Source organism: Paramormyrops kingsleyae, chromosome 23, assembly GCF_048594095.1.
Source record: "Paramormyrops kingsleyae isolate MSU_618 chromosome 23, PKINGS_0.4, whole genome shotgun sequence".
Lineage (NCBI taxonomy): Eukaryota > Metazoa > Chordata > Actinopteri > Osteoglossiformes > Mormyridae > Paramormyrops > Paramormyrops kingsleyae.
This window is the reverse complement of record NC_132819.1, coordinates 18,752,423-18,776,346: the sequence shown is the minus strand read 5'-3', so window position 1 is coordinate 18,776,346 and position 23,924 is coordinate 18,752,423. Positions and strand designations below refer to the sequence as shown.

Here is a 23,924-nt window from a genome sequence, read left to right as displayed (position 1 = left end):
GTGTCTGCGGCTAACCGGGGCAGAGGGGTAACACCGGCTTCCCACCCCTAACTGCACGTAGGAAACTCGGCTTGTATCTCGTCAGGTAACTCCATGGCGTTATGTGTACTTTCTCGATGAAATATAGTCATTTTTAGAAAGTATTAGGCATATTATTATTATTATTATTATTATTAGTAGTAGTAGTAGTAGTAGTATTTAAAAAAAAAAACATTGCATTTTCAGGTAAAACACATACATTTTATGTTCTTTGTGTTATTAATTTCCTATGTTTTTTAAATTTGAAGAATATGGACTACTGAAATAAAAAAATACATAAAAGTAATTTTGAAAATATGACATTGCCTTTGGAAAAACCCCAGTAACGCATTTAAAGAATTGAGGCAAACTGCAGCGTGGTTTCCTGTGTGTGCAATGGCTATGGCGTGAGATCTGGACTCATATTGATCGCATTAATAGGCTAGATATTCTTTAAATCCCATGGCGAAAACATTAAAATGTTCACGATGTTCTAAGGGACATCGATTTTTCTGGAATCCTAAATTACTGTTTGTACAGGAAATTAGAACCAGTTTTACTTTTTAAATTTAAATCTGTTTATTTATTTGTATAATTTGAGAAAGTCCATGATCCTTAAAAAAAACGTTATTTTTACGCGAAGCATCGTATAAAACTGCGTTAACGCCATTTCTGTCCCAGCTGTGCATCGTCTCCCTAAATGACGTGGTGAGAAATTATCCTGCATGTAAGAAACTCTCTTCATGACAGACTAATTTCTTAAACTAATGGCGTCTTTAGTTTTCACTTTACTGCTGTGGAAAACGTATGATGTCTCTCAGGAAGGTGGTTTGCTGTTTAAAAACTAGCAATAATTATTAAACTGAGATATGGACACCATCTCTGTACCATGAGCATATGGAGTGATGAAGACAGAAAAGGAGGGAGTCTCATCAGTATCTATGCTGAGAATGTAGGTGCTGGTCGTGTGGTTTTCCTTCTTTGGCCTGGGTCGTTCGGGGTTTGAGACGCCGTATCCAAGAGCAAACGGGGAGAGATGTGTTTGTTTCAGGGATGAAGCAGCAAAATGGCTGCCAGAAAATGGCAGAAGGGGAAGTCTGGCAGGACTGCTTTGTGTGGCCGGTGCATCTGAAGGCTCGAGGCCCAGTTTAGCGTCCCGGGTTACGCAGGTCGCTGTCGAGAAACGGGGGCACGGCAGAGTTAAAGAAAAAACAAACAAACATGTGGGCGGGACGTGCGATGTGCCACTCTTAATGCACATGACAAAGAGTGACAAATGGCTTTACACCCGCACCTCCATGGCGTACATTTCCGTGACTCATCACCTGTGTAATCAATCAGCGAGCGAGCATCGCCCGCCCGCCCGCACGCACGCACGCACCGGCCGACCTCACCGCCCACGCTCCGCCGGGCCCCCTCTCTGCTCTGCGGCCTCGCTGACCTGACCTGGCAAAGGCGGGTCTTGTGATGCTGCTCTCGCGTTTCTGACCCCACCAGCGCCCCCCTCTGGGCCAGCAGGAGGGCCGCTCTCCTTTCCACTTACACCCCTGCTTCGGTCGGCAGTCAGAGCATCACAGCAGCGCAGAGAGCTGCTGCACGGAGAGCGAGAGCCTCGCTAAATACATTCACGATTTTCCCCCACCTCTCTATCCTCCACCCTTGGAGTTCTTGCATTTTAATGAGAGGTTTTGTGTGTATGTGTGTGTGTGTGTGTGTGAGGGGGGGGGGGGGGGCAGCTTCATCGGTGAGACATAGCAGGAAGAGACCAAGCTGCGGCAGTGGGTGAGGGGGGGGTTCACTGAATGGTACGATCCAGCAGTACAAACCCCCACTCCTGCGCGATCCTCTGTTCTCTGTGCGAGGCTTTACCGAGTGAATCCCATTCTCCGGCAGGGGAGCGCCGGGCCAGCAAGCCGCCAGGAAGAGCGGGCTTCAGGTGTCAGCGTCAGGGGGGCACCGAGGAGATGGCCAAATCCACCGGGGCTTGGGGGGAACTCGTGCAAGGTAAGGCCCCCGCCTGTCACATGCACTGTCGCTTGGGTGCCTCGTCGTATGGGACGAACGGCTGACGGTGTCCCCAGAGCTGCATGGGGGCTGCAACCTCCTCGCTACTGGCGCCCCACTGAGCTCCCCCCCATTATTACACCTCCAGCTCCTGTCTCCTTCCAGGAGTTTGCTGCCTTCTGCCACAAGTTGATGAACTCTGATTGCATTAAAACATTGAGAGTGGCATCCAGACAAACATGTAAAACATCTTCAGAATGCGCTCGCGTTGAAATGCCGTGACTCCGGAGACGCCTGAAGTCCTTGCGCTTGCAAGTGACAATGTGTATCTATGTGACAGTGTGTATCTATGTGACAGTGTGTATCCGTGCAACAGTGTGTATCTATGTGACATTGTGTATCCGTGTGACGGTGTGTATCCGTGTGACGGTTTGTATCCGTGTGACGGTGTGAATCCGTGTGACGGTGTGTATCCGTGTGACAGTGTATATCGGTGTTGCCATTTTCACGCGACAAAGGAGTTCCCTTTAACTCTCTACTATGCCAGGAAAAAAGTTTTCCAAAACGAAATTCCCTGTGCACGAACCGGATCGCTCCAGTCGAATGATTCCAGGTGCGCAATACAGAATAGATCCATATCGGACAGGGCTCTAGTCCGGGAGGAAGCGCCTTCGCTTACGGATCGAGGCTGGGTGTATCCGCTTTCTTCCTGGCTGACTTTGGTGGGGAGCAGCCTCGGGGAGGGGGGGCTTGGTCTGGGAGCACGGATCGATCGATCACCCGGGGGAGGTGGGCTGGAAGGGTGCGGACACATCATACACACACAGGCATGTCTCCCCATCACAGTCTGAGAGATGTCAGATGACCCCCCCCCCCCCCCCTTTTACCCTCACTCACCAATGTGCTCGGTTTTGATGAGCACCCGCCCATTACGGGTTCTTGGGCCCCTCCCCCCCCCACCGCCAAGCATCAGTCGCTCTCCGCATGTCAGCTGTCACACATCATGTTGGGACACTGACACGCCAGATCTTGCTGCGATAAAAATTATCATTAGACATGTTGTAATATTTGGGGTTTTTTTTGGGGGGGGGTGGGGGGGTTGTCCCCCCTTGCGAAGGGCTCTGTCGTTTTCCTCACCTGCATGGAGTCAGGTGCTGTGCCTCTCTGTCCTTCATGGAACCTGGATCTCTCATCGCTGCGTGTTCTCCGTGTCCCTCCTGCCTGCCCGTGGTTCCTATCGCATGTCGGGGGAAAAAGATGGGAACGTTAGTGCCCTTTGTGTCCGTGGCCCCCCCAGATCACAGGTCCGTCACCAGGCCGGAACGCCGGAACGCCGGAGCCCGTGGTGTGCGGCAGGCAGCCAGACCCCACACAGGGGCCTAGAATCTTCACACAGAAACCGGCGGATTTCCCCCCCCATGGAGCCTGCATTCCGAGCGCTCCTCCTCATTCTCCTTTGTCCCCCCTCCCTCTCAGCGCAAGGTCCGTGTTGCGGCTGCCTCGTTTCCCGTAACACGTCCGACCGCCAGTGCGGGCTGGGGGAGCTGTTTGCCGCTCTACTGTTTCTACTTTTTTTTAATTTATTTTCTTAATTTGTAATTAACCTATTGACATCATTGTATTTTAACCAAACGCGTCACACTGTATCTTATTGCTTTCCTTTTCCTAAGTACACACATGATCATCTGTCTTAGGATCTAATACAATTTTAATTAAAATAGTCAGGAACAGTCGTGTTTAACCGTAAGCGGCACCGTCAGCGACTCCCAACCCGCCGTCTGCGAGGGCCCCAGACGTTACGGACAGACGCCGCACCTTTCCGTCGTTTAAAGCTCACCCCGCATTCATTTGGCATCACCGAGTTGTTTATTCACTGGACGCACCGTTCAGCACAGGGTGTGGCATCGTCAGCGTAATGACCGGGCGTTATAGTTGAAAATAAATAAATAGAATTAACTACTTCACCCCACAACCCTGAACCGGATAAGCAGGTGGAAGATGGATGGATGGAAGGATGGATGGATGGATGGTTGGTTTATCCATTGAATTGTATAACTCATTTGATTCGGTATGTGAGAAAATGGCTGTTCTTGATTGAAACATAGGAATTTTACTTCGTCATTCTGAAAATATATTTTTCCTAAAATATTCTCACAATCAGTTTCCTGACTGACGGAACTGAGAGAAATTATCAGTAATGTTTGCCACAAAAGCTGTACTTTTAAATGTTGTTAAATGTCAGCTGAAATAGACGTGTCACATTTAAACCGCGTCGTCACTCTGATTCAGTCACTCTGATGCATTTTAACCAGTATTTAAATGAACCATCTCACTGTCTCTCTTTTACCAAATAATATATTTTATTTATCAGAACAATTAAATTTCATCATCATCATAAATATCTTCCAAAAAATACTGATAAATTTATTGTATTTTTTCATGAATTTTATGAATTTCTGTCTGACAAAATATTCCTTTTTACAAATTATTTAACATAATGCAATTATACAATATAGGTGAGGCAAAACATAAGACGAAGACAAAATGACAAGAAATAATTTCAAGGTAAATTCACCACTACATATTGTTAATATAGTCATTGTAGGTTGTTAATATATATATATATATATATATATATATATATATATATATATATTTTTTTTTTTTGTTGAATACACTTTATTCAAGAATGCAAGAAATAAAACATTTAAATGAGAAAAAATTAAATCCTAGACATTTCTATTTGTCACATTATGGTTTTTATAAATGATCATTTTATATGTATATAGAGAATATATATTTTTTCTGTATAGCCTCATGCTGAGATCACAGAGCTCGAGGCTGTGGCCGTCTCGCCTCCAGTCTCCCACCAGCGGTATTTAAAACATTCTGGCGGCCGCTGACGGGTGGGGGGTGGGGACCCGACTATCACAGCATATGGAAGCAGGTAGCGGTGCTTTGTTCTCTGTGGCTGTGCCGGTGACGAGGGCGTTTTCCAGTCGCTCTGGCCGTCCTGGGCACGCCTGTGCATTCGGGGCATGCCTCTGTGCCTCTGCATGTTTCAGGGGCGAAATTGAGGGCTGGGGAATCAAAAGGGACGCTTCAAAGTGACGCTGACTTCAGGCATTTCATCGGGAAACATATTTCCCTCTGAAATCCAGCTGCATTTCTTAAATTACCTTGATGTAATTTATATATATATATTTAAAAATATTATATGTATTTTTTCCTGATCTGTACCCCAGTGAATTTATGGTAACTTTGAATCCTAATCTTGTTTTCATTCTTTATCATGTAGAACATTTAAAATATTCCAAATTTTTAAATGCAATAATAAAGATAGCATTTTCAATTGGTCTTTCATCAGATGTGGAATAATGTGTTAAGTGTAAAAAAACTTTTCAAATTAGATTTTGCAAGCTTCCCTGCAGTTTTTTATAGCTATTTTTTTTAATGGAAAGCATTTTCTTAGCACTCAAATAAGCTTGCAGGCTATGAATTAAATTGGATCCTGCAGAGAGATAAGGATAATTCAACCCGAGATGCTAATCTGTGATTGGCCTGTCCACCGGGGCTGCTTTAAGTCATCATTCGTAGCTAATTGAAGGCACCTCATAGTTCATAGCTAGTCATAGACACATCATTGTTAGAAGCTAATTAAAGGCATGTCATCATTCGTAGCTATTCAAAAAAACATCAGTCATAGCTTATCAGAGGCATGTCTACAGAGGCGCAGGATTTCATTTTGATGTTTTTTTTTGTAAGACTCCCCTTGACCCTCACTCAGGTGTGTCTCGGGGCAAGGTCCGCGAGCCAAATTTCATGGTCTTGGGTACCTACATGCCTGGCAGGGGACTCAGAGACTGTATGTTGAGTGGCAAAGCGGCATGTTCTGTGTTAGCCGCTGTGCTAATCGTACACAGGCTGTATGGTTAGCGGCATAGTGATGTGCTCAGTGTTAGCCTCTGTGCTAATCGGCGTTAGCCTCTGTGCTAATCAGTGTTAGCCTCTGTGCTATTCGTAAACAGAGGCCGTACTGTTAATGGCTCAGCGTTGTGCTCTGTGTTAGGTTCTGTGTCAATTATACACAGGAGCTGTACAGTTAGCGACATAGTGATGTGCGCAGTGTTAGCCTCTGTGCTAACTATACACAGAGGACATAAGGATAGCAGTAGGGATGGAGAAAAAAATTTCAGTTACAAATCCTGATTCTGTGACGATTTTTATTTCTCCAAGAGAGTTAAAAATCAATTTCTTAATATTGATTTAAACAACTTGCTGTAATTATGTTGGTTACATTTGTTACTTCTAATAATGTGCAGCTGGCGTGATTTTATTAGGAGACAGACGCGTGCCAGCCTACCACGGCACTACGGTGGATGAGCAAGCCTGCAGAGACTTTTCCAGCGCTGTCTCAATTTAAATCCAAAGTCTGGGCAAACTCTGAATTCTATAAAGTAAACAGACACCTAGAGATGAGCATGACTATCTGATGGGTTCACAGACTGGCGCAATTTTGATACAGCGGGGAAACAGGATTTCTTTTGGAATTGTGTATTATTAAAACTACAAACACAATATAGGAACAGCTGTAAACCAAACAAACAGCGAGACTGTCTATGTGTTTGAATAACAAAACCCCTAAGAGATGCTCATTTGCACAGTGAAAATAAAGTAAAATAAATAAAAATTCAAAAATAAGACTGCATCATGACAGTCATAATGAACTAAATCCCATGTTCTGCATTGCTAAGCATGGCCACATATATTTAGTTTACAGTTATTTCTCAGCCCGGTATAGAATTACAGAGAAAAACGGCGGAAATGCCGCCGGGAGATTATCCTGCAGAGGCTGCATCTGCCTTGCCGCGGTCGTACACATACACGGATGATATTGTGTCAAATGAGTTAGCATGTTGGATGTGTTTTCAGCAACATATCCGAGCATAATAGAGCCAACAGACAGTCTTGGTCTTATCAATGACTTATTCTCATTGGTGTTGGTATAGTTGGTGGGGAAGCTAAAATGCCCCCAAACCACTGATTTAACTGATGTGGGAGGGTCTTTCAACTCTCCAGCAGTAACCATAACCAACTCATAGCCACAATTAGCATTATGTTTTTCATGCTGAACATCTACTTGTGAATTTAGGTTCCGTCTGTGTCACATTGTGTATTCAATGTATTATTGTGCATATGGAACCAAAAATGATGTAACACCACGAATATGTGTATTGTTGCAGCCCTTGTCGTTACTTTAAATGTAGACCTGAACTGCTCATCACCAAAAACACAACAAAATTGTGATACATATCGAATCAGCAACAAAATGTCAATATAATATCGATTCTCTACCAGTTCCCACTCCAAGTTAGCAGCATTGCGCCATGCGTCGTATTAGCCTCTGCGCTAACTGTAAGCAGAGGCCATACAAATACTGGCGTGGCGATGTGCTGTGTGTAAGTGCCCGGCGCCATCACAGCCTCCGCGTTAAACGTACGCAGAGGACAAGATACCAGAGTCAGCGACTCACCAAACCCCCATGTTATTGCATGGTTACACACCCATCTGCATTGGCGTTTCCCTGAAGGTCTCCACCTAGGCATGCGTGTACCTTGGTGAGTACATGCCCGTCTGTATGTCTGCGTGTTGGTTATTAGCGTGTAGCAGGTGTCTGCGGGAGCGTACGGTGAGTGTCTGCACATGCGAGCAGTGACAGGGGCCCTCGCTGCAGGGTTCTCGCATCGTTCAGGCTCTTCCTGTCCTGGAAAGAATCCTTCTTCCTGACCACCCGCAGTGCTGGCTGGTGGCCGCTGTTCCCCGACTCACAAACAGGGCGGGGCTTCCAGCCTATAGCATGCTGACATCCTGAGAATCCAACGTCCATTTTGCGTGAAATATCCCCGTCGGATAAACCCCTGCATCCTCCCTACGATCAGGCCACAGTGATACTCACAAACGCTTTTCTCTGTAATTTACCATGGTGAGATCTGGGATCTGTCACTTTGCTTTTTCATACTTAATTGCAGACAGATTCATTAAAAAAAAAAAAAATAAAAATCAATTAATAAGCACCGTTTTTCGAGTTCTCTTTGGGGCTAAATGAAAATGTAACCAGATTTCTGTGACCTCTCATACTGCACCGTAAATAGCAGACTGGGGACTGTGCTGAAATAGCCGATAATGTGATGGTATTCGAGTCTCTGCCTGGGTGGGGGCAGGGTGGGGTGGGGGGGCAAGCAGACAAAAGGGAGGTGCAGTTCAACAGCTAGAAGGCGGCAGCTTCCGTTGCCACATTTGTCGTTTACGAATGAATGCCAATACAGTTCTGGCCTGGGGGGGGGACAGGAATGGGGGTAATGGGGTCTGGTGAATTCCTCCCCTTGTGGAGGCAGCCATGCAGGGCCCAGTTTAATATAAGAGAGCGGTTAACATCTATCAATAATGCAGCTGGGGGTTAGTATCTGAGGTGCAGCTCATTGGGGGGTGGGGGCTTTGGGGGGGCGGAGCGGAGACCCGTAATGTCTGTCACGTGATTGGAGGATCCAGTTTGAGATCACGCACGCCCTACTTCTTCTGGCGCCGTCAGAGAGTGTGTGCGTGGGTGCGTTACACCTTAGCATGCTGGGGGAGTGATTGAGGGGTGTGGGTGTATGGGCGACCGAGCCTTTCACGACGACGCATGCTGTTTTATAAATGTCACATGAATGTTGCAGAAATGTTCTGCGAGCAGCGTTTGCTGATTTCCCAGCCTCCTCCAGTGCTGGGTCCAGTTATACCCGTTTATCCAGGCGGAGCAACGAGCAGATGTCTCTATACGTCCACTATCTGTCTGGAGACCGCGGTCCTTTGTTTTGTTCATTATTTGACGCAAATCATTATTTTACTGCAGGTATTTCAGGCATTTATTTTAATCTTATTATTTTGGATGTAATTATATTTCAGTAATGTTTTTTCAGAGATGCTCTAAGTTATCCCACATCGTCACCTGAATTTAAATACAAAAATCTCTTCAACAAACTAAAATTAATTGTAATGGAAAAAGTATTTGCTAACATATTTTAGTTCTAATACATAAATGACAAAAAACAAAACAGAAATCAGTATGGATTATCATTTTTTAAAAACATAAAGCAATGTTTTTTTTTAATGCTTTTCTTAACTAAATGTATGCAGTTGTAGCATTATTATATAAAACACACAGTATATAATATGATATGTGTATATATTTATATATAATAATGTAATATAATACTAGAGCGCAGCTTAATATTAAATTTTTTATTATTATTTTTTAACTTTCACTTTGTCTTTTACTTCTGTAATCCTGTTACATTTGAAGGCTTGAGTATGCTGAGTTTCAGAATGTAACCACTTTATTGTATGTTATCTATTTTACATTTAAAATATATCCATTTATTGCTCGTAATATTTTGATGGATATAGTTTTTGATTGGTTATGAATGCTGGACAGTGTTTTTATAGCATGATTACAAGAGAAATTTTAAGAGCGAGAAAGTTGATATGTACAGACATTTATTTCTGTATTTTCAAGGGGAATTCTCACATTTATATGCCTGTTAAAAATACAGATATGAAACATCTTTGAAGTAGATATTTGTGTGTAACTTTTGCAGATTTTTATTCGATATCTAGTGTGCTGTATATCTTTACCTAATATTAGCGCATGAACTTGTCCGATATGTTAAACATGATCAACATGGGAATTACCTTTATATGCTGTTCCCCTGTTCTTTTAGCGTAGCTGACGATACACATTCATATAAGTATATAAATAATCACACTTCACAGATACTGCCAGCAAGTCCGTCGGATGGTTTTGTGCTTCCAAAACGCACCACAGCAGAATATGAGATATAATGATGCTCTTCTCTGAATTAATTTTGCATTGAATCATTTTTCACCCTTTATATAAACCCCCTCCCCACCCCCCCACCCCAACATCTCACGGAGGCCTGCTCATCTTAAAATGGAAATTTCCAAAACATTGCCTGCCCCTAAAATCAAGATGATCAAAGTGACCTAATCTTCAGGTCACTGTGTCAGAATATTAGCAAGAGCTCCTGTTATTTTATTAATATTTATTTGTTTATTCAGGGTGTATTTGGAGAAACTTAAAGAGTCTGTTCAGTGTAAGGATGTTTTATGATTTATATGATTTATGAAGGCACAGATGGCTTACGCGATTCATCATGATATGACAATCGCTAAACCATTTAGGTCAGACAGGGTGAAAATTATAAAAGTAAAATAAAATAAAATAAATGAGGAATACAACAGCAAAAAAAATATCTTTTTTAAATTCATATTATGATGCCCACAATTTCTTCATATAAAGTCGCACTGATCCGTGACTGTAAGGCAGTGATGCTGCGATGGAAATACTTCCGAATGTTCTGGGTTTAAGCATATCAGAGGGGTGTTTCCCTACACATGGGGATGAGTTGGGGGGGGGGGGTGGCGAGGACGGAGGTCTGGGGCTCGTGACAGCCAACATTGTGATCCTGGGAGAGACCGTGAAAGTGAACATATCCTGCAAACCTTTCTGACACCGATCATTCTTTCTTTCCATGTGTTTCTCCGATTTCCCCTACAACAGATTTGAAGCTTTTGGAGGCGTCGGTATTTGTGTTTGATTTTTCATGCTAGGTTGTGACTCGTAAAAAAAGAATGGGCAGACTGATTGAAATATAACAAATAAATATTCCCCCCCCCCACCACAAAGCTTAGAACTCCATGGCAACACACATTAGCCAATTTACTATGGAAAGTTCAGCCTGAAGAGAGCATGAGTTCTAAAAAATGGCCGCTTCCCCTCCACGGAGGAGACGCGTGGGAACAGGGTGCGAGGAGCCCAAATGCATTTTGATCAGGCTGGTTAGAGGATAACGACCTTTATTAGCACGCTGTTGATTCAGTAACGGTGCTACGCGATAAATAGATTAGCCCTTGTGAGACTGACGGATGTTGGTTAGGAAAGTCACTGCTAGCCGTGGATGTTAGTGGTTTAGAGCCGACGGTCGACTGTGTCCGCAGCAATCCGGTCGGAAATGCAGAGGCGGTCAGCGGGATGTGGTCTAACAAATTAGCATGGGCGTGTCAGAGTGCTGCCTAAATGCACAACAGGAATGTTTGTGCTTCGTGGTGGTTGCGGGTGACAGCAGAAAAATGCATGCGGTCTGCCAGGATAGTATGGGGAACGTGGAAATTTTGGCCCGAATTCTGTAAGCTGCCAGAGACCGGCCTTATTGTTGCAATCCAGGCCGGGACGCTATTGTGAAACATACAGTATGAAATTCTCCTCAAATGTTACATTCCCCAAAGACAGTGATGAAATAGATGACAGGACTTAAATATTTAAAGGATGAGGAAAGGAGAGATTTTCTGTTATTGTTAATAACGTTGCATTATCAAACTCGGCAGGATTATTGTTTTCATGTTGCGACACAAATTAAATGCGTCCCCACAATGTGTAGGTCTCCATCCCCCAAGGCGACCCAAACAGATGAGCACAGACTGGTGGTCAGAATGAGAAGTGCAGCTCGGTGGATGGCTGGTATGCTGTATGCCCTCCTTCCTGTACTGCGTTCTCCTGTCTGGTGATAATTGGACGCTTGACCTGCGACCAGCAAATCTTAGTGTCTGGCGACATGATGAATGGTCTCAGGATTTCACAATCGCTACAGCCTTCTGCCCCCTGCAGGTTAAAATCGGTAAATACCCTTGGCCGCTGACATAGCCCTTCATGTAGCTATGCTAAATTCCTGAATGTCCTGTTGCCATTGAGATTTCACCTTCAGTGTAAATATATAAAGGCCGCTGACTGTCACTGTTACCCCTGATGCATTTTAATTACTGGTCGCTATTTTGACACCCGTCTCACTGTTCTGTGTCTAGCCAGCTTTCGTTTAGTGTAATTCAGCCCCGGAAACGCTGGTGAATAGTGCTTCAGGTCCACAATTTTGATTTCCCGAGAGCTGTGGGACCCTGCAGCATTTTGGCCAGAGAACAGACTCTGCTTATTTCTGATCCTCTGACCATACGTTTATATTCCTGATAAGTCGAAATCCAAAATATATGAGTATGTGTGTGACATTCTGGGTGTATTCAGTATATTCAGCATAAATGGCACCTGCACAGTGAACACAGTGGTGTGACTGTATACATTTGCAATTTTAGAATTAGAATTAGCTTTATTGTTCCCAGATGGAGATTCTAGAATTTAATTGTACGCAAATGCAGATATATCTGTGTGTGCGTGTGTGTGTGTCTGTATATATAGTGCTTTGACTTCATAGAAACATGTAACTAAGGTAACCAAATTAGCCTGGAGCAGGGCCTCCTGAAGGAGATTATTTCGGCCATGTTTAATCCCTCCCGCCTTCTGCGGATCTCTAGCCTGGATGCGGCCTGCAGGTGTGTTACGGGAAGATGAAAGTTTAACGGATTGACGGGGGCTGGTCATATGGACTTGCTGGTGAGGGTCTGGCGGGAGATGGTAAGGGGGTGCGGATTCCTGCCGGCTCGCTTGCTTACCTCGTCTTCCAGGGGCTGCAGCCCCCACAGATTGTTGATGGGCGACGATTGAGAGGGCTATACCTGCAGCAACCCCCCTCAATGACAGTTAATCAGTGTCATAGTAAAAAGAGGAAACGGGCAAATCCGCGGGCAGCCCCGGGCTTAAGGACCCAGACAGGAAAACTGCTGGATCAAATCCCAGCAAAGATCTTTGACGAAGGACTTAATGTACACTGCCTGAAGGTGCCTGAAATGTGACGCTGCTGGTTGTCTGCGTTAAAATGGGGAGAATCTGGGCCCTTTGGATGGAAGGCAGGAAAACAGTTCAACACAAGAACTGGCTCCTTTCAAGAGACACTGACATTTGACTGACAGCTTTACAGAAGATGTGTTGCTCGTGGCAACCGGTCATAGCAACCAGTGAAGGTGTGTGTGCCTGGTGTTGAAACCAAAGCATATAAACTGAAATAAACTGTTTCAGCTTATATACGTGCTTGTACACATTAAGAAATTGATTTGTAATTAGTGGGATTGACATGCTGTATGGTAACAGCCGTAACAGAATCTATCCATCCATCCATTCATCCCTTTTCCACTTGTCCTAGTCAGGGTTCCCAGAGACTACTGGCATAAGACAGGGAACAACTCAGGGTGGGGTGCCAACCCATTGCAGGGCGCGCTCACACACCATACATGCCTAGGGGCATCCCCATGTGTGGGGAACCGCCCATCTGTGGGGGGGGGGGCAGAGTACCCAAAAGGAAACCCCACGAGCAGAACATGCAAACTCCACACACATGGAGCCACGGTGAAGATTCAAACACTGGTGTCAGAGGTGCGAATCAACAGTGCTAACCACTGCACCACCATGCTGCCCCCACGTATATTATTTATTATTATTTATAATCATAATAACAATGTAGTTAATGTTTTTAAGTGAATGTCTTTTTAAAATGTTACAATTTATTATTATTTATAATCATAATAACAATGTAGTTAATGTTTTTAAGTGAATGTCTTTTTAAAATGTTACACAATGAATGTTTGCTGCAGGTCTCATTATTGACGCACAGTGTGTGTGTGTTTGTGTGTGTGTGTGGTTGTGTGGGTGGGTGTGTGCCCATGTGTCTATACGTGTGAAGCCAGTCAGCACCCCCCCCCCACGTTCCTCTAGCTCTTGCTGAATATTCATAGCTCCCGTCTAATTGATGCGTTCCTAAGAGCACATTATGCAGCTGTAATCAGGATCGCAGTGAAAGATGCACCAGTGTGTAATATGTGAACCTAAATATTCATCACTGTCCTCCGAAGCTTAGATGAGGGGTGTAGAATCCGGCTCCCAGATCCCAGCAGGATGGACGGTGTCCAGACAAGGGACACACCTGGACCACCCCCCCCCATAACATGTCAGCTCTCCTGCTCTTTATGAGAAAAGCACATCAGTCCGTTTGTCTTGTTTCGTTCACAGGGCCCCAGGGTCACCAGAGGGTGGACAGTACCAAGGCCCATCCATCCATCCATCCATCCATCTATCCATCCAACCAAGGCAGCAAGGAAAATTCTGGAACTGTAAGTAAAACCCAACGCCAGCTCCCTCTATGTGATAAATATTGTACTGCAGCTGGCATGGTATGGTGGTTTAAACACGCCCGTGATCACGCCTCCCTGTAGCGCCCGCTCGCCCCGCATTCCCCGCACGGCCGTGATCGCGCCTCCCTGTACCGCCCGCTCGCCCCGCATTCCCCGCACGGCCGTGATCGCGCCTCCCTGTACCGCCCGCTCGCCCCGCATTCCCCGCACGGCCGTGGTCCCGCCTCCCTGTAGCGCCCGCTCGCCCCGCATTCCCCGCACGGCCGTGATCCCGCCTCCCTGTAGCGCCCGCTCGCCCCGCATTCCCCGCACGGCCGTGGTCCCGCCTCCCTGTAGCGCCCGCTCGCCCCGCATTCCCCGCACGCCCGTGATCGCGCCTCCCTGTAGAGCCCGCTCGCCCCGCATTCCCCGCACGGCCGTGATCCCGCCTCCCTGTAGCGCCCGCTCGCCCCGCATTCCCCGCACGCCCGTGATCGCGCCTCCCTGTAGCGCCCGCTCGCCCCGCATTCCCCGCACGGCCGTGATCCCGCCTCCCTGTAGCGCCCGCTCGCCCCGCATTCCCCGCACGGCCGTGGTCCCGCCTCCCTGTAGCGCCCGCTCGCCCCGCATTTCCCGCACGGCCGTGGTCCCGCCTCCCTGTAGCGCCCGCTCGCCCCGCATTCCCCGCACGGCCGTGATCCCGCCTCCCTGTAGAGCCCGCTCGCCCCGCATTCCCCGCACGGCCGTGATCCCGCCTCCCTGTAGAGCCCGCTCGCCCCGCATTCCCCGCACGGCCGTGATCCCGCCTCCCTGTAGAGCCCGCTCGCCCCGCATTCCCCGCACGGCCGTGATCCCGCCTCCCTGTAGCGCCCGCTCGCCCCGCATTCCCCGCACGGCCGTGACACCATCTCTATGCCGCGTCCGCCTCCCATCTGCACTGCTAGCGCCTGCCGTCTTGCATTTCTGCCAGCACGTGTCAGGTAGCACCCTGCCTTTAATTCTGAACCTGCCTGAATCCTATATGCATTTAAACTAGCTCTTTTTAGGGTCAAGTCCCTTCTTATTTGGTTATATTAATTACATTTATGTATTTATGTTGTTATTTAATTGAAAAGGGGGAGCATCCTTGAATCCACACTCGCCGTTTGCTGTTTGCATTTCATTAATTCAGCAGCCGCTCTTATCCAAAGTGACATACAACTGAGAAAGCAGGTCGGACCATCCCTGGAGCAACTGGGGTTAATGCCCTGTCTCAGGGGCTCAGTGGAACCATCACTTTACCAGCCAAGGGATTCAAACCAGTGACCTTCCGATCACAACACCGTAAACCGCTGAGCCACACAACAACAGGGCATAGCCCTGTGTCACGACAAAGTCATAAACTGTAATGGCTGAGACTGCGATTCCTTTCAGAAACAGTGTAGCCATCCCCACGTTATGGTTAATGTACCGGCGCTCCTGTCCTAAGCTGCCACTCAGACAGGAACGTCAATTGCATTGTGGGTAAATGCAGTCCCAAGGAATTGCTAAAGTCCCATAAAAAAAATGTGGAAGCAGGTTTCTGGCACAGGAAGAAACCACGCTGGGGGTCCGGACTCCATGAGCCCCCCCGCCCCCCCCGGTAATCCAGGCACAAAAGCGGGCAGTGAAAGAGGCAGCGTGGCCATTGTGAGCAGCAGGGCCAGACCAATTACCCCTTTGAGCGGCTTGGCACCCGGGGCTGGGGCACGCGCCCGTCTCTGGGATCCGCACGCCGTGCGAAATCTCCTTATCCACGTTCAATTAGCCAGCTCCAGCCGCGGAATCCGGCACTGCATACAGCCTGCCGCCCCCCTAAACCGCCGGCACTGCACACAGCCTGCCGCCCCCTAAACCGCCGGCACTGCACACAGCCTGCCGCCCCCCTAAACCGCCAGCACGCCTCGGCCAGCATACAGGCCCGGCACAGTCCGCTAGCTGCTGTCAAATGATGCTGTCAAGCGATCTTTAACTATTTTTTAACAGTTGAACAATCGCGTGGGGGGGGTGGATCTGAGCAAGCTTTAATCTGTCTTCGCTCTAAAATAACTGTAGATAATCTTGTTTTTTATGGAACAAAAACTGACGTTGCTTTTCGTGCAAATCTTTAGCGATGCTTTTTTTTTTCATGAGGGCAATGCTGCCTTTGCAGTCAGAAAGTGAGATTCTGAATATTTTAAGGCCATTGTTCATTTTGTAGATCGTTGTCACTCTTAGCACAGCCCTGCCTGACTATCACCCCTATTTATGAAATTCTCTGAAGGTTAATTGTCACTCTGTCACAAATCCCCCCGTTTCTGTCATGCTTGCCGCTTGTCTTCTTCTTGCGCAATGAGCAGATTAGGCGACATCGCACTGGACAAAGCAGATTCTCTTAGCCAGATAATTCGTCTGTTTCGTATTCCAAGTTTGCGGAGCTAATTAAGAATTCAGTCCTTTTGGGCTTTTCCGTAGCGCGGAGATTACGGATATTTTTGTCCGTAAAAATACAATCGGCAAATCCTTGAGCTGTCCGTCTCCGCTGCAGGCCTTCCCCGCTTTTCCAGAGCTGTGCCTGTTTGGAATTATTCGCACACAGCTGCCAAAAGAGATCCTGAGTTAATTTGCATTTATCTATTTAGCAAGTATATTAAACAACAAAACTCAGCACAGGTAAGTAGAGAAGAATAATGAGTGACTGCGTAGGAGGGGAATTATTAATCACCTAGTCGTGTGATCAAAAAGCTAAATATAAAAAAGATTTAGACAATAATTAGGAATAAAATAAAATAGGACGAAAGGTTAAAGACGGTGATATAAAGTACATATGGTCTTCAAGACTGGAACCTATCAAATATCACCATCTGTCTTATTGCCGATGACTTTCTACATCACTGCTCTGCACCCTCAAAGGATTATGGGAAGGCTCCTGTGATTTTAATCCACCTTTAATAAATGTCTGAAAATATCTTTTTTTTTTTTTTTTAAATGACCAGTATAGCCATTTTTATTGTAGGAGAAAAATATCTCCTAAAAAATATATATTTTTTCTGTCTAAATGTCCAGCCTGAAAACCTTTCCTGCACCCCTAAATTATGGAGTTTAAAGGTGCTCTTTGATTCACATCTCTGGCTATCTATCATGGTGAGTATGAGTTTGGGACGTGGTACAGTCAGGGCTCTTTCTTGACATTCACAGACAATCTGCTTCATTTTATCTATATCTGATGCAGAAATATTTTTTCTAGCTCAGAATTTAAAAAATGCTCTGGTGTTAATTACTGCTAATTAGATTCTCTTATCTGCCGATTCGTTTAGCTTGTGATTCTCATGCAGCCCTGAGTTTTTATATATTTATATTTTACACACAGTGAAATTTAGTGTGTATGAATAATTTCTGATGCTGCTGGATGTCATCTTGGCATATAGGTGTAGGCCAGACGCCCACCAGGAAAGACCCCCCCCCCCGCCAAGGCTGTCCCTAGGCACCCATACGCTGTCACGGCCGGGGACTAATAATAAGCTGCGTCCGTTGCAAGGCTCTTCACTGTTTAACGGCAAAACAGCGACCTGGTTTGGAAGCAGGGGGCCCAGGGCCAGCCGGAGAGCATGATCCGCCACCGGCTGCCTGGGCTCTCCCACGCCATGCGGGGTGAATAGGGAAGGCAGTGCGTGTGCGTCTGTGTGTGTGTGTGTGTGTGTGTGTCTGTATGTGTGTCAGCAGTCTTTGTGTGCGTGTATGTGGCCGTGTTGTAAAAAGTCCAGATCCTCTGCTACATGAATAAAACGTTAAATAAAACCATTCGACTAATTTTACTTGAATTCCAATAAGCATCTGATTTTGTTTAAGCCTCTATCTTCAGTTACATTAGGTCATTTTAGACGATAAAATGACTCTTTCTGCCTCTATGGGGACACAGACTCGAGGCTGGTCCTTTGCCCACATGCAGCTGTGCGCTATTCGTCTGAACGCGAGGCAGCCTCTGCCTGGGACTGTGACAGCGACTTCTGATAGACGTGCTCCCTCACCCTCACCGTAGCGTCTACATTTCTTGGAAAGACGCAACTTGCGAATTCATCACGCAGTTGCATGCGGCGTGGCGTGCATGCGTAATACGGGTGGTCAGGGTGCTTAGTCTGAGCCTTCCTGGTATCGCACAGCACAGATGCAGTGGCATGGAAAGAGATGCTTCCTTCTAATCTGGGTACAGCACCAGCTCGGCACACCTTGGGAGGGGGGTCGGAGAAGGGACCCGGGTTACCTCGCTTTAATTAACACACTGCACCTGCACAGAGCTCCTAAAGTATGCCATTTAAGGAATCATAGCTTCTACATTTACGGGAGTCATAATTTCCCACAAAATAAAAAATCCCCTCGATCTTGTTACCCCTCAGTGCTGCTCACGTTTCCCTGATACCCCCATTTCGGTCTGGTTGACATTCATCTACTGAAGCAAGCAAATGGGAGGCAGAAAAGCAAACGTGTGTATCTGCATGCGTCGCGCATGTGTGCATGTGGTACGCGCGAGTGCCTTTCAGAAAGGAGGCAGAGCGGGCAGCTTCACAACAGCTTCGAAACAGGGCTGCCATGGAACCAGGGCTTTGGTACGTGCCTCCTGGATTCCTTATACACATACACATCGCGCTCTCTCTCTCACACACACACACACACACAGGTTTGTAATTATATCTTTGTGGGGACTCTCCATTCATTCCTATGGGGAAAACTCTAATCCTAACATGAACACCTTAATCCCTTCCCAACCCTAACCTTAAGACTTTTGGCTTTTTTAGTTTTTTGATTGCATTAGCAGATCTTTGTGGGGACCTGTGTGGGGACATAATCCACACACACACACACGCACACACACACACACACACGTGTGCAGTCCCCAGTCTGCTCTTTCACACGCTTGCAGAGCAGCCAGCAGACTGACTCTGGCAGGAAGACGGTTGCCGAGATACACATTAGGTTGGATCTCTTAGTTGCTTAATGGACACCCCCATCCTAGGTGACTTTGGGGGTTTTCAGGTTGATCCTCGATTCATTTGCACAATTGAAAAAGATTATGAAATGTGGGGGTACAGCAGAACTTTCCGGGGACCGTAGCTGGTTACGGTACAACTGCCTCCCCATGCCTGGCTCCCTCCATGCTTCTGTGAGGTGAGCAGTGACACCAGCAGGGTGGCTTGGACGTGCCAGGGAAGAACCTGAGGGACAGCCAGTGACCTTCTGGCAAACTCCAGATGATGGTGGACGGTCGGGAGATGGGCCTTGGTGAGATGAAGCCCTCTGGTGGGCGTCTTGAGATGAAGCGTCTTTGCGATCTGAGCATCTGTATGACTTGGAGTTCGTTGTCTTTTGACCCTTAATTGGTCAGACAGAAGGTCCCCGTTAATGGTGTGCTCCAGAGAGAGACGTCTCGAAGCTGTCTGTGGATTTCTGGGCCGGCTCCACGACAGCCTGGCCTTCAGAAGAGGCCTGAAAGATCCCATGGAGACAACCAGCCCCTGGTACTGGTCTCCAAACTGCGCATGATAATTCTTCATACTGCTTCTCATTATCGTATTTCCTACCTGGCCTGTCCATCGGCCGCAAAATGCACGACGCAAATCCGTCACGGCATTACTGAGAGGCAGCAGATGTCTGCAAACCACCCATCCCAGTCCTCACCACCTCAAGCTAAATTTAGACCAGGAAACATCTGAGCTTGTGCTAAGAAAGGTGGCCCACCTCAAGCCGGACGGATCCAGCTGCATCAGTGACCGCAGAAATTGCCGGTCCGCTGCAGAAATATCGCATTGCTGTCCCTCGCAGTCAGCTGTTGGCCCTGCGATAAGATTAACGGTCATTCGGCTCTATTTCTCGTCACAGTGCGAAAAACGCTGTTTTACGATGTGCAGAAGCTTTTCGAGTTCTGCCTCCTTTAATGGACTAATCAGTCAAGGACCCGATGCCCTGTTCTTTCGATGTATTCATGTCATTTTATCAGTTATTTCACTGTCCTCATTAAATCCCTGTTTATTAAATTTCTGTATAAAGTGAAATATTAATATGGGCAGAATGAAAAGATTTTCAAAACAGAAAAATGGCATCAATAAAATGACGCAGAGTCCACCCTACAATGTAGGACAGCAGAGCAGAGTAAAAGGAAGGTACAAGGTAGTGGCTGTTTTATGACAAATGTGACGCATTTCTGTCAGTATTCACGACTGATGTTCATTTGGCATGTCCCAAACACTGCCACACAGGTCCTTGCCTTAATTCTGCGAACTGAATCTGTTACCTTGACAACCTTTGGGAAGGCTGGATTGGTCAAAGGGATCCATAGGCTATGCTGAGGCCTGCTCCGTTAAATCCTGATACCTTTATTATTAATCACACTGGGGTTTACGCTCAGTGTCAGGGTGACACATTACGGTCCCCAGTGTGGAACACCTGCCAGATTTGGGATGGGACTCCTGCCATGTTCTCTTCCAGGACGCTGTACGGTATCTGACTGCTTCACTTTTTTGTCTCTGCCCTGATTCACGGTACTGTTTCACAGCCAGTCGTTAGCATTCACAGGACATGGCTCAGTACAGGAACTACATGGGTCAATTACAGATGGTGATGTCACTTCCTGGAATTGAGGAAATAGGGTCGCCAGTTTTATGGAATTATATAAATGGCTGTATTCAACAGAAGCTCTGCTAAGAGTGATATTTACTCCATATAACTGTGGTTTCAGTGGTCACCTCTGACCTAATTATGACAATTAATCAGATTGATGAACAAGCTGGATTCACCGCCACAGTAATAGCAGAACAGGTTTAGGCTGAATGGGCTGGTATCTGTGGTCAGCCTCTTCTAACATACTTCAGTCTTCCTATGATGCTGCAGAGGGGGTGTCCCGTTGCATCATAGCCTCTGGGGACAGCTAAGTTGGGCAGGTGGGTCCCACCTTGACGTTACTCCCCTAAGAGTGTCAATGCTTCACATGCAGGACACGTGTACGGCACGTGCGGGTTGTTGTGGGACATGTGCGTGTCGGGGGGGGGAGGGGGGTTGCACACCCCCACCAAGAGCAGTGATATTGTTCGCCTGAAGGACACTGGCAGTCATCCAGAGTCCGGGGTCGGCACTCAAAGCCGTTTAATTGAAACCGTAAAGCAGCTCTTGGCTCAAACCCCGTGACAATGGGATTGACCCTGCGGGGGGGGGGGGGGGGGAGGATGTTCAGGGGGGCGAGAAAATGGGGGATTAGGCAGGAACGCGATGGAGGGATGTCATTTCAGAGAGCCGACAGACGGACTAGCGGACGGATGTCTCTCCTGGAAACAGGTCTCACCAGTTGGTCGAGGTCACTGGGCCAAATGGTAAGGAGTGGTTTCGCTCTGGCTCCGAGTGGCCCAGATCACGCCGTAGTCACATTTTGGGACTCGTAGGATGTATCGTGCCATCAAAAGATCCACCTAGTACAGGGATGGGGAACCTGTTCCATGGAGGGCGGGGCGGGGCGGGTTTTTCGGATAGCCTCTCCATCAGCCAATAATAAAACAGTGGTTCTCAACTCCAGTCCTGGGGACCCACTGTTATTGGCTGATTGAGAGGTCATCCCAAAAACCTGCACCCACACCAGCCCTCCGTGGAACAGGTTCCCCACCTCTGACCTTGTGAAACGATCTGAAAGAGGGTGTAATCCATGTAGCAAGTGTGAGTGCGGCTTGCTGAAAGCCTTCCCTTGAGTCCTGCCTCCAGATTCATGTTATTTTTGCCGACACGGTGAGTGTGTCAAGAGTGAGTGGGAGAGTAAGGGAGACATGCTGGAGGACAGGAAGTGAGGCTTTCATTTGAAAACCAAATACGTGTGAACCGTGCGTTGAACCTCACTCTCGAGGTTTAACTCTGTCGTCTGGCCCCCTTAATGCCCGTCATCTCGCATGCAAAGCGCAGGCTTAAAAGCCTGTCTCCGCACCATGCAATTACGAATCTCAGCTCGGGGAAGCGGCTTAGGTGGCAGGGGTGCTTGAAGAACAGAGCAGGGGATTGTGGGTAAAGTCTGTCAGGTGTCAACGGCGGGTCTGCCACACTCATGTCGAATCAGGGGAGACAACTGCCTCGCCTGCCTCAGCCTGGATTCCCCGTCAGACTTTCAGTTTCACACTGTGGGAATAAAAGGCTTTTCTCTCACACATACACACACACACACCGCGACACATACGCGCACGCTGACAGCGGCTGCGTCAGAGGCCTCGCAGCAGCATCGTGATTCCTGTGGGTGCTGCAACTGTCACAAAGCGAAGCTCGTCCTGTGCGGCTGCCTAGCGAAGTCACAGGCTTAAAGAGCTTAAAGTACGTGTTTGTGGGGCCAATTCATCAGGTCCTTATGAATTTTTTAATCATAAATGCAACATCAGCAGGCTGTAATGGCACTTTTACACTGAGACAATACGGGTGGTCTTTTCCATACGGATCCTCCTGCCTCTAAGGCTTGAATAAAACAACATCTGAGGGTGTTTTCTGTTTTGTTTTTTTTGTGGGGGGGGCAGGTCAGTTCTACTTTTGGACACCAGATGCCGACTCCAACTGGCAGAGGGGCCCAGATTTAAGCCAACAGGAGCCACTTAGCGAATGTAATGTTGCCTGAAATTTGTCGCGGCTCATCTGGATTTTCTCCGCCCACAGGTCGACGGACGGCAAGCCGTGGGTAGGGGGGGGGGTGCCGGTGACCTGGGGGGGTGGGGCAGCTGGTGTTGTGAATCAGGCCGCCGAAGTGAAGCCCGGCTACTTCCCAACACCAGGGTCACACCCCCACCGCGATCGGCAGCTGCGGGGGGGACGCCCATGCGACAGCGCGCAGCTCTGCTGAGAAGATGTGGCCATGTCGCAGGTTTTGAGCTTTTATGCGCTGACACCTGAAGAACGCAACTTCACTCCACATCAGTGAATCCATCAAAAGTCTTGCATGTTTCTTAAATTTTGCGTTGAAATTGTCACTCCATTGTCTTTACCTTGAAGAAGGGAAAAATCCAGATGGCCACAGTGGAGAAGAAGCCCCCCCCCCCCCCCCCCCCGAACTGAGAGAGGAGGCACAGAGACAGTGTGTCTGTAAAGCTGCAGCTCCATGCTTGTGCTGGGGGGGTCAGGGTCATTTTGGACTGAATGACTGCTAACAAAATGTTGTTGTGAATCGTTTGCAATTAGATTTCATTTATAGGTGTATTTTTGTGTATATGTTTGAGCATATAATAGGTTTTTGAGGACAGTTTATTGCACTTGATTGAATACATTTAAATATTGTTTTGCTTTTGGATTTGTCTTTTATACAATTCTGAAATTTAATGATAATTTGAGTATTATGCAAATACACTTCAATATATGTATATAAATCTGATGGTTTTGGATGTCACATGCATCGTTGGTCTCATGAAAAATGTATTTCCCTAAAAACTTTGCTTCATGAGCCTTTTGGTTCAATATTAGCCTCGCTTTCACTTCCTGTTCCTGGAGCTCTTTTGCGGGGGTCACGAACACAGCAGCTCGTTTTCACAATTTGTATTTTCAGCACATTTCACACGTTGCTATCCTGTTTATTTCTATTCATATCTGCGTTCATACTCGGCTGCACGCTTGGAACCTGAAACAGTGTGGTAGGACAAGGTTATATCGTATTTACACTTTCAAATCTTGCAAATCTGATTTGATCCCGGCTGTAGAAAATATTTCATTATCTTGCAATACAGGGATGGTGCTGAAGTTGCTCTCGAGCTCCCCCTAGAGGCCAACTTGCTCTTCACTCTTTGGGTGGTTCACTT

At 47.0% G+C, this 23,924-nt stretch overlaps 1 long non-coding RNA gene across 1 annotated transcript; it reads left to right on the top strand.

The window, feature by feature from the left end:
• The first annotated feature begins 1,886 nt into the window (after positions 1 to 1,886).
• Positions 1,887 to 23,177, top strand: LOC111852170 (uncharacterized). The gene is made up of 3 exons (XR_002840173.2): positions 1,887 to 2,022; positions 14,030 to 14,130; positions 22,795 to 23,177. It is a non-coding gene; the product is annotated as an uncharacterized lncRNA (long non-coding RNA).
• The last annotated feature ends 747 nt before the right edge of the window (positions 23,178 to 23,924 follow it).